General features: G+C 33.3%; 2 long non-coding RNA genes across 2 annotated transcripts; both read left to right on the top strand.

Moving 5' to 3' along the window:
* Window positions 1-539: 539 nt before the first annotated feature.
* Window positions 540-3626, top strand: LOC110899833. The gene is made up of 3 exons (XR_002570587.2): window positions 540-939; window positions 1461-1519; window positions 3533-3626. It is a non-coding gene; the product is annotated as an uncharacterized LOC110899833 (long non-coding RNA).
* Window positions 3627-5749: 2123 nt separating this feature from the next.
* LOC110899832 lies at window positions 5750-8880 on the top strand. The gene is made up of 3 exons (XR_002570586.2): window positions 5750-6149; window positions 6671-6729; window positions 8743-8880. It is a non-coding gene; the product is annotated as an uncharacterized LOC110899832 (long non-coding RNA).
* Window positions 8881-10039: the final 1159 nt, after the last annotated feature.

Here is a 10039-nt window from a genome sequence, read left to right as displayed (position 1 = left end):
CAAACAAACCATATAGGCCAATAGATAGTATTTAGTTTATTTGATTATGTTTTGCCTAGATTTTTAAATAAACCATCTTTGGCGTCTTTAAATGGAATAAATCCTTTATACTTACTAGACAGGGGACATAAGTCACGACTGTCAATGTCATAGCGACATCTTATATAGCACAACGGCTTGTCCCATAGGACTTTTCGATGGCATAGATGCCTTGTCACTAGGGAAATTTTAAAACATAACCAGTGTAATATTCAGAAAATGTAAGTAAAAAAAAATTGATTATCATCAAAGTTTGGTATATTTCAAATTAGTAAATAAAAAAAAGAATTAGTTGGACCAACTAATTATTTAAAATTTATTTATGTTATAAGATAATTATAAATCAAATATTAAAAGTTCATAAACGATTATTTTAATTGGACATAAAGGAAAATGTATCAATCTATTTTTTTAGAGATATAGACCTGAACCATTGTTTTTAAATGTTGAAATCTATATTTGAAAAGGTTGACATTAAAAGATCAAATTGAGATCTCTCACCGATTTCACCGTAATCATCGAAATCATCGTGCCATTGCTATCCGTCAACGATTTCACAAGAGAAGCGGAAAATTTTTCTTCACCTTCCGTCTCGATCTTTTAAATCCGTCAACCTTCCATTCGAACTTGATAGGAAACTTATTAGTTCCTTGATGTGCTCGCTCCGCCTAACCCTGTAGCATCACACAATTTTTATTAAATCAGTTAATCCACCGCAGCGCCACCGTTGGTCGCCATGAGCCACGAACCAGTAGTATTAACCCCGCCCGCACACGAGTCCGCCGCCATTTGCCTGTCACCGTGCCTTCTGATTTACGGATAGCCACCGAAAACCGCTGTGACCCTCATCGCAACGCCACTGCAAGCATCAGTCCCGCATCTGTTTCCGATATTGGCTTGGTAAATTACTCTGATTTCTTGCATATTTGTGTGAACAAATTTTAATTCCATTTAGTGGGGATTTGAGGGTGACGTTGATGTGCAGGCAAGCTTTTGCTTTGGAACCATATTATATTGGTGGGGATAATATAAATATATATTATTAAACAAACTTACATTACCAGTTAGATCTGTGTAAAAAAAAGGGTTATGGAAATTTAAAGGTTTAAACTCTATTTCTATGTTCATATAATTCATTTTCAAACAAAACAAACATATGGCATCAAACATAGAAAATCATTCGGAGGTTATCTGTGCATATTGACAATAATATTTTTAAAATTCAATTGGTTAAGGGTGATAGAATATTAAGTCTTGGCAATTAACCTATAGCTAAACCAAATGGTTGTTTTCTTATTTCCTTAAATAATCAAAATAAAGGGTTACATTTGGATTTTTAGTCGCATGAAATTTTGGATAAACGAGTAAAGTAACGGGGTTAATCTATGCTAAAACTGACTCGAAATGTAACGGGAATATAGGTTCGCATGCTATTTGTCGACGATTTGATTTCCATGTTGCTTTGACTTGCTAAACTAAGGTACGGATTCTGTTTCGATCACATCGTAGTATTTTTATTTATTAGATTTGTTACTCTTTGGTACGAATTCTTTGGTCTTCTCATAGTATTTATCTTTATCATATCCGTTACTTCGCAGTACGGATTCCGTTTCTTTTTCATCGTAGTATAAATTTGTATCCGTTACTTTGTAGTACGGGTTCTGTTACAGTTAGTCGGTCTTCGTTGTGTATTTTGATACCTTTTAGGTCTTTTGGAAATTGTCCGTTAGCTCTCTTTAGGTTGGTATTGTTTGTTTTAATTATTAGTGTGTTATAGCATGTCATACCTCAGACTTGTACTCATGGTCGCATGCTCCTGTTGGTAATTAATTTTAGTTGTTTGTAAACTATTTATATGACTTAAGCTTTTGTAATCTGTCACCCAAGCATGTCTGGCTTGCCGTTTGGGCGTCAACGGCATGGCACTTATCGTGACAGTGCGTAATAAAAGTTCACGGCGTCTCTAGCTTGTGCTTGTGTAGCACCTTGGCCACTAGAGGCGTATAGATCGATCTTAGCTCTGTGTTTGAGTTTGTTTGTCTGGAGATGGAGTAAGGGGTGAACGCCACACTCGCCATCTCATAGGTGCATGGACTAGCTAGCTGTGTACCAGTCTGTTTCTGTTTCTGGCTCTGGGTGCTTCTGTGTTACACGACTTATTTTGTTGATATATAGTTGTCGTGTAAGTTAGTATATGTTTCTGTATGTGAATATGTTAAGTATCTGTTCTGATATGTCTGATATGTTTGTACGCATCTGGTTATGTTTTCGATTGTGTATTGGGTTAATTATGCTTTTGATTGTGTTCCGTATCCGATTCTGTTATGTACCAGCTATGTCTCTTTTGACTCAGTATATATACCGGTTTGTATCAGATTTGTCTCGATCAGTATCAGTCTCAGTTTGGATTTAGATTCTGTGACATAAGTTTAGTTTGTGTCCGACAATATCTATAATAGTATTTGATTCGGTGTCTGTCGATATTTTTTGTTGAATCTATCTTTGTTCCGTGTCCATTTTTTTTCGATCGGTTTAAGAAATTTCGTTAGGATTAAATTATTCTACGTTTAAAATCAAGTTATCGAGATTATTTTGGTTATTAAATATAAATCTCCAAAGCTATACAAATAGTTATTTTAATTAAATAATAACTTATGAAATTCGATTAATTAATAGAGATGGTTTTGAATCTGAACGTTTATTTTAAATATAATAGCTTCAACAATCCTTTCTTTTAAAGATTATATTATTTTAATGGTATTTAAAATGTCTAGGCTTACGTTTTTTTCTTGTTTTGTTTCTGTATCGGCTTTCCCAGTCAGTTTACGTAACTTTTATAAGTATTTCATTTGAAATCCGGTTTATTACATTTATTATATTTCTAAATTATAAGTTTTCAAAGTTAGAAAATTGTTCTTTTTGTCTAATGTTGATTTGCTATGAAATGTGATAGCTATTTTACTTTGATAAAATCCAAACGCTCAATATAAGAAATACTTTTGCCAAGTATCTTGTTTTAAAAATAATAGCATTATTAAACGTTGTTTAAAATATTCGATAGTTATTATTTCTTGGATTTGTATTAATGTTTCATTTAAAAACTACAAATGATAGGTTAGAAACCTTTTTGGTTATACGGATACTAGATTAATTAAACGATGTTTTCAATAAGTTTGTTTATACAAGATAACATATTTTAGTCATCGTAGTCAACGATGTATCAGTCTCTACAACGGTTTTGTGTTGAATTTTGTTTCTGTATTAGTTTCGTTAAAGTTTCAGATCGGTTCGTGTATCCGTTTTTGTATCAGTCTTTTGTCTTCAACTGTTTTCAGTACTCGTGTCAGTAATCTCGTTTCAGTTAAGTCTTAGGTCATTTATGTTTTGCTTCCGCTGATATGACTTTACTTGTACTGTTGTTTTCTCAGTTACTGAGCAATTTTTGGCTCAGCCGTATTTTTCTTTTTGTGTTTTTTTTCTATTTGTTTTACAGGTAATATGGAATGATCTGTGATTTCATGTGAGGAGCGTTAGGAAGTCGCTGGTCAAGATTCTTTATTTCAGTAATGTAATAAATGTAATTAGGATTTTTTTTTAAATTTTATTTAATGATATGGATTGGTTTTTAGTTTTGATACCTGTAAGTGTGACACGTCAGCCCTAGCAGGGTTGGGGTGTTACAATTATGGTATCAGAGCAAAGGATCTTTCCTGTAGAAAAGGTAAACCTTAAAAACAACCTGTGAGTTAATGGGTAGACGTTGGGTTAGGATTTTGACTTTCAATCAATTCTCTTACTCACTAATTTGTCGTCTTTGGGTCTATCTGCTTGAGGCGTTTCTTTTGTCAATCACTACTAGATCTGCTTATGATCATGTTCACTATCTGATTTTGTTTCCGTATCAGTTGTAACTATTGGATATAGTATCCGCATTGGTTTTGGGTTGTTATTTGTCTAAGTGTCAGGTTTAGTTTTCGATTTAGGTCTAAGTTATGTGTTTGGCTTTATATTTGTTAGCATGTGTTTTAAGTGTTTGTCTTAGTACTTGTTTTACCTCGGTTTTGTTTCCTTTTCGTGTTCCTTATCAGTGTAGAAGGTTTTCGTAAGTTCTCAAGTATTTGTTTTCATATTCTGATTTTCTAGATTATTTATTTCTTAAATATAAATTTTTAACTATAGAAAAGTTGTTATTTCTAGCAAATAAGGAGTTGTTAGTAAATTTAATGAGTTATTAGATTCGATTAAATCAAAATGTTTATATAAGCTAAATAGTGTTGATGCTTATATGGTTATAGAAATTGTAGAATTATTAAATGTAGCTCGAATGGGTCAAATAGTTATTCCATCGTCATTGCGGTCTCGTTGTCGAATACATGAAATGAGTTGGAAAATGGTGGATAACACGACTAAAGTGAGTACGACATTGAACAAAGTCCATTACGGCCATAAAAACCTTGCTACCATATGTGCTTCAAGAGGTGTTTCACATCAATTTTATGTTCTATCAGGATCAACACATCTGCCTTAGTTATCGAACCGTTATATCTTAGGTTTATAACAATTGACCATTATTCCTTTATCGGTATTTTTCTTTTCCTTACAATTTGGATAAGACATTGAGATGTATGGTGGGAGGACAGTTAGGGCACTGATGTAAGGTGGTTGACAATTATGGTCATGAACATAATTGTGAATTACAGGTACATTCGTGCGCTTTTGGATTCCTATTATGTAGACTAGTGTCTATCCAAATGTTTCAAGATCTTGAGATTCCATCCTAATCATTTTTTTTAAAAACCCTTTCTCGACGCTTTGACGTTACATATCTACATGCATAGACGCGCATGTAAAAATATCATATGGCCGATTGCCTCTCTTCATTTACAACCTCAATTTTTTTTCTCGATCTTGATAAGTTGGGGATTATCTATTCCACTTGATTCGGGTAAACTCCTCATCCATGAGGAACCCAAAGCTATTTTTTTTTGACAAGAGCGTGCTATGCACATCAAGGTTATTCGGTTTGATAAGAACTTGTGAATGGTTCACCATGAATGCGAGGATACTTAAAAAAATGGAAGACACGATATGTTCCCAATATCTGAATCCATTTGTTTGTCTTAGTCTAGTACTACGTATTTTAGTTATTGTTCTTGATATGTCTAAATTTGATTTATTAATTTTCAATATCTGTTTATGAGTCATAGTCATAAGAGACGCTTCGTTTCTTGGGATTTAAGTTTCTTACATTTGGATTTTGGAATTATTAAGTTTTGTTCGTATATGAAATCCTTTAGTTATCCGATCTTAGTAATAATTTTTATGATGTTTGAACTCTAATTTGTAATTGAAATTCGTTTTGGCTATATGTACCTAACAATTTCGAGGCCGAAATTTTTTTAAGGGGGTAAAATTGTAATATTCAGAAAATATAAGTAAAAAAAAATTGATTATCATCAAAGTTTGGTATATTTCAAATTAGTAAATAAAAAAAAGAATTAGTTGGACCAACTAATTATTTAAAATTTATTTATGTTATAAGATAATTATAAATCAAATATTAAAAGTTCATAAACGATTATTTTAATTGGACATAAAGGAAAATGTATCAATCTATTTTTTTAGAGATATAGACCTGAACCATTGTTTTTAAATGTTGAAATCTATATTTGAAAAGGTTGACATTAAAAGATCAAATTGAGATCTCTCACCGATTTCACCGTAATCATCGAAATCATCGTGCCATTGCTATCCGTCAACGATTTCACAAGAGAAGCGGAAAATTTTTCTTCACCTTCCGTCTCGATCTTTTAAATCCGTCAACCTTCCATTCGAACTTGATAGGAAACTTATTAGTTCCTTGATGTGCTCGCTCCGCCTAACCCTGTAGCATCACACAATTTTTATTAAATCAGTTAATCCACCGCAGCGCCACCGTTGGTCGCCATGAGCCACGAACCAGTAGTATTAACCCCGCCCGCACACGAGTCCGCCGCCATTTGCCTGTCACCGTGCCTTCTGATTTACGGATAGCCACCGAAAACCGCTGTGACCCTCATCGCAACGCCACTGCAAGCATCAGTCCCGCATCTGTTTCCGATATTGGCTTGGTAAATTACTCTGATTTCTTGCATATTTGTGTGAACAAATTTTAATTCCATTTAGTGGGGATTTGAGGGTGACGTTGATGTGCAGGCAAGCTTTTGCTTTGGAACCATATTATATTGGTGGGGATAATATAAATATATATTATTAAACAAACTTACATTACCAGTTAGATCTGTGTAAAAAAAAGGGTTATGGAAATTTAAAGGTTTAAACTCTATTTCTATGTTCATATAATTCATTTTCAAACAAAACAAACATATGGCATCAAACATAGAAAATCATTCGGAGGTTATCTGTGCATATTGACAATAATATTTTTAAAATTCAATTGGTTAAGGGTGATAGAATATTAAGTCTTGGCAATTAACCTATAGCTAAACCAAATGGTTGTTTTCTTATTTCCTTAAATAATCAAAATAAAGGGTTACATTTGGATTTTTAGTCGCATGAAATTTTGGATAAACGAGTAAAGTAACGGGGTTAATCTATGCTAAAACTGACTCGAAATGTAACGGGAATATAGGTTCGCATGCTATTTGTCGACGATTTGATTTCCATGTTGCTTTGACTTGCTAAACTAAGGTACGGATTCTGTTTCGATCACATCGTAGTATTTTTATTTATTAGATTTGTTACTCTTTGGTACGAATTCTTTGGTCTTCTCATAGTATTTATCTTTATCATATCCGTTACTTCGCAGTACGGATTCCGTTTCTTTTTCATCGTAGTATAAATTTGTATCCGTTACTTTGTAGTACGGGTTCTGTTACAGTTAGTCGGTCTTCGTTGTGTATTTTGATACCTTTTAGGTCTTTTGGAAATTGTCCGTTAGCTCTCTTTAGGTTGGTATTGTTTGTTTTAATTATTAGTGTGTTATAGCATGTCATACCTCAGACTTGTACTCATGGTCGCATGCTCCTGTTGGTAATTAATTTTAGTTGTTTGTAAACTATTTATATGACTTAAGCTTTTGTAATCTGTCACCCAAGCATGTCTGGCTTGCCGTTTGGGCGTCAACGGCATGGCACTTATCGTGACAGTGCGTAATAAAAGTTCACGGCGTCTCTAGCTTGTGCTTGTGTAGCACCTTGGCCACTAGAGGCGTATAGATCGATCTTAGCTCTGTGTTTGAGTTTGTTTGTCTGGAGATGGAGTAAGGGGTGAACGCCACACTCGCCATCTCATAGGTGCATGGACTAGCTAGCTGTGTACCAGTCTGTTTCTGTTTCTGGCTCTGGGTGCTTCTGTGTTACACGACTTATTTTGTTGATATATAGTTGTCGTGTAAGTTAGTATATGTTTCTGTATGTGAATATGTTAAGTATCTGTTCTGATATGTCTGATATGTTTGTACGCATCTGGTTATGTTTTCGATTGTGTATTGGGTTAATTATGCTTTTGATTGTGTTCCGTATCCGATTCTGTTATGTACCAGCTATGTCTCTTTTGACTCAGTATATATACCGGTTTGTATCAGATTTGTCTCGATCAGTATCAGTCTCAGTTTGGATTTAGATTCTGTGACATAAGTTTAGTTTGTGTCCGACAATATCTATAATAGTATTTGATTCGGTGTCTGTCGATATTTTTTGTTGAATCTATCTTTGTTCCGTGTCCATTTTTTTTCGATCGGTTTAAGAAATTTCGTTAGGATTAAATTATTCTACGTTTAAAATCAAGTTATCGAGATTATTTTGGTTATTAAATATAAATCTCCAAAGCTATACAAATAGTTATTTTAATTAAATAATAACTTATGAAATTCGATTAATTAATAGAGATGGTTTTGAATCTGAACGTTTATTTTAAATATAATAGCTTCAACAATCCTTTCTTTTAAAGATTATATTATTTTAATGGTATTTAAAATGTCTAGGCTTACGTTTTTTTCTTGTTTTGTTTCTGTATCGGCTTTCCCAGTCAGTTTACGTAACTTTTATAAGTATTTCATTTGAAATCCGGTTTATTACATTTATTATATTTCTAAATTATAAGTTTTCAAAGTTAGAAAATTGTTCTTTTTGTCTAATGTTGATTTGCTATGAAATGTGATAGCTATTTTACTTTGATAAAATCCAAACGCTCAATATAAGAAATACTTTTGCCAAGTATCTTGTTTTAAAAATAATAGCATTATTAAACGTTGTTTAAAATATTCGATAGTTATTATTTCTTGGATTTGTATTAATGTTTCATTTAAAAACTACAAATGATAGGTTAGAAACCTTTTTGGTTATACGGATACTAGATTAATTAAACGATGTTTTCAATAAGTTTGTTTATACAAGATAACATATTTTAGTCATCGTAGTCAACGATGTATCAGTCTCTACAACGGTTTTGTGTTGAATTTTGTTTCTGTATTAGTTTCGTTAAAGTTTCAGATCGGTTCGTGTATCCGTTTTTGTATCAGTCTTTTGTCTTCAACTGTTTTCAGTACTCGTGTCAGTAATCTCGTTTCAGTTAAGTCTTAGGTCATTTATGTTTTGCTTCCGCTGATATGACTTTACTTGTACTGTTGTTTTCTCAGTTACTGAGCAATTTTTGGCTCAGCCGTATTTTTCTTTTTGTGTTTTTTTTCTATTTGTTTTACAGGTAATATGGAATGATCTGTGATTTCATGTGAGGAGCGTTAGGAAGTCGCTGGTCAAGATTCTTTATTTCAGTAATGTAATAAATGTAATTAGGATTTTTTTTTTAAATTTTATTTAATGATATGGATTGGTTTTTAGTTTTGATACCTGTAAGTGTGACACGTCAGCCCTAGCAGGGTTGGGGTGTTACAACCAGTGATTCCTTTGAATCGGAAAATTTCATAATTCATTGTCTTGACAAGAAGTTATGAAATAAAACTATCGTTTTCATGTATGCGTCCTTGCCCGTAGGTATACATCCCAGGTGGATGTTTAGATGTGTACATCATGTTCGACGTTTATTAGCCATGATTCCTATCGATCATATAGGCTAATTAAGGAGTTTGGAAGTTCCTAATATAGAGGTGACCATCGGGATTTTATCGCATCACTGTTGTCGGGAGTGTTAACACGTTTTCAGGTGTTTAACAAGGACCCGAGTCTCTTTAAGCAGGTCTTACCATCGTAGCCAGGTCCCTAACAACATTCAAGCTAGGTTGTACCTTTTGAGACTCTTTTTAATATACTTACAGGCAGGAAAGGAATGATATTTATTTTATTCAGGATTATAATTATCCCAAATTTATTGAAAATATAACGTTGGCATAAAAGCCTAGTCACGTAGACAAGTTTAATTTATAACCCATGATTCCTGAGAATCGAGTCATTACAATTTATCCTAGTTATAAAACATTACGGATATTGAGGTGGCACAAAGGCCTAGTCACAAGGACATTTATAAATTATAAGCTAGGATTTCAGAGAATCGAAGCCTTGAGGTTTGAACCTAGTTCATTACCTTCTTCTGACAGGGAGTCATAGACCACCACTAGCTTTTTTCTTATATGACAATTAGTATGGCCCGTAGGCGCTACATCACTATTGGATGTTTAATAAGTTTGGCCCGTAGGCACTACATCACTAATGGATGGCTATTTTACTTGCAGGGAATTTTAAATAAATCCAAATTTTCAAATTTATTACCCGTAGGCACTTCATCCTTAAAGGATGGCTATTTTACTTGCAGGGAATTTTAAATAAATCCAAATTTTCAAATTTATTACCCGTAGGCACTTCATCCATAAAGGATGGCTATTTTACTTGCAGGGAATTTTAAATAAATCCAAATTTTCAAATTTATTACCCGTAGGCACTTCATCCTTAAAGGATGGCTATTTTACTTGCAGGGAATTTTAAATAAATCCCAATTTTCAAATTTATTACCCGTAGGCATCAAGTCATTATCAGACTTGTATACA

The sequence above is a fragment of the Helianthus annuus genome, chromosome 13 (assembly GCF_002127325.2).
Source record: "Helianthus annuus cultivar XRQ/B chromosome 13, HanXRQr2.0-SUNRISE, whole genome shotgun sequence".
Classification (NCBI taxonomy): domain Eukaryota; kingdom Viridiplantae; phylum Streptophyta; class Magnoliopsida; order Asterales; family Asteraceae; genus Helianthus; species Helianthus annuus.
Note: the sequence above shows the minus strand (reverse complement) of the source record. Positions and strands in the feature narration are given on the sequence as shown.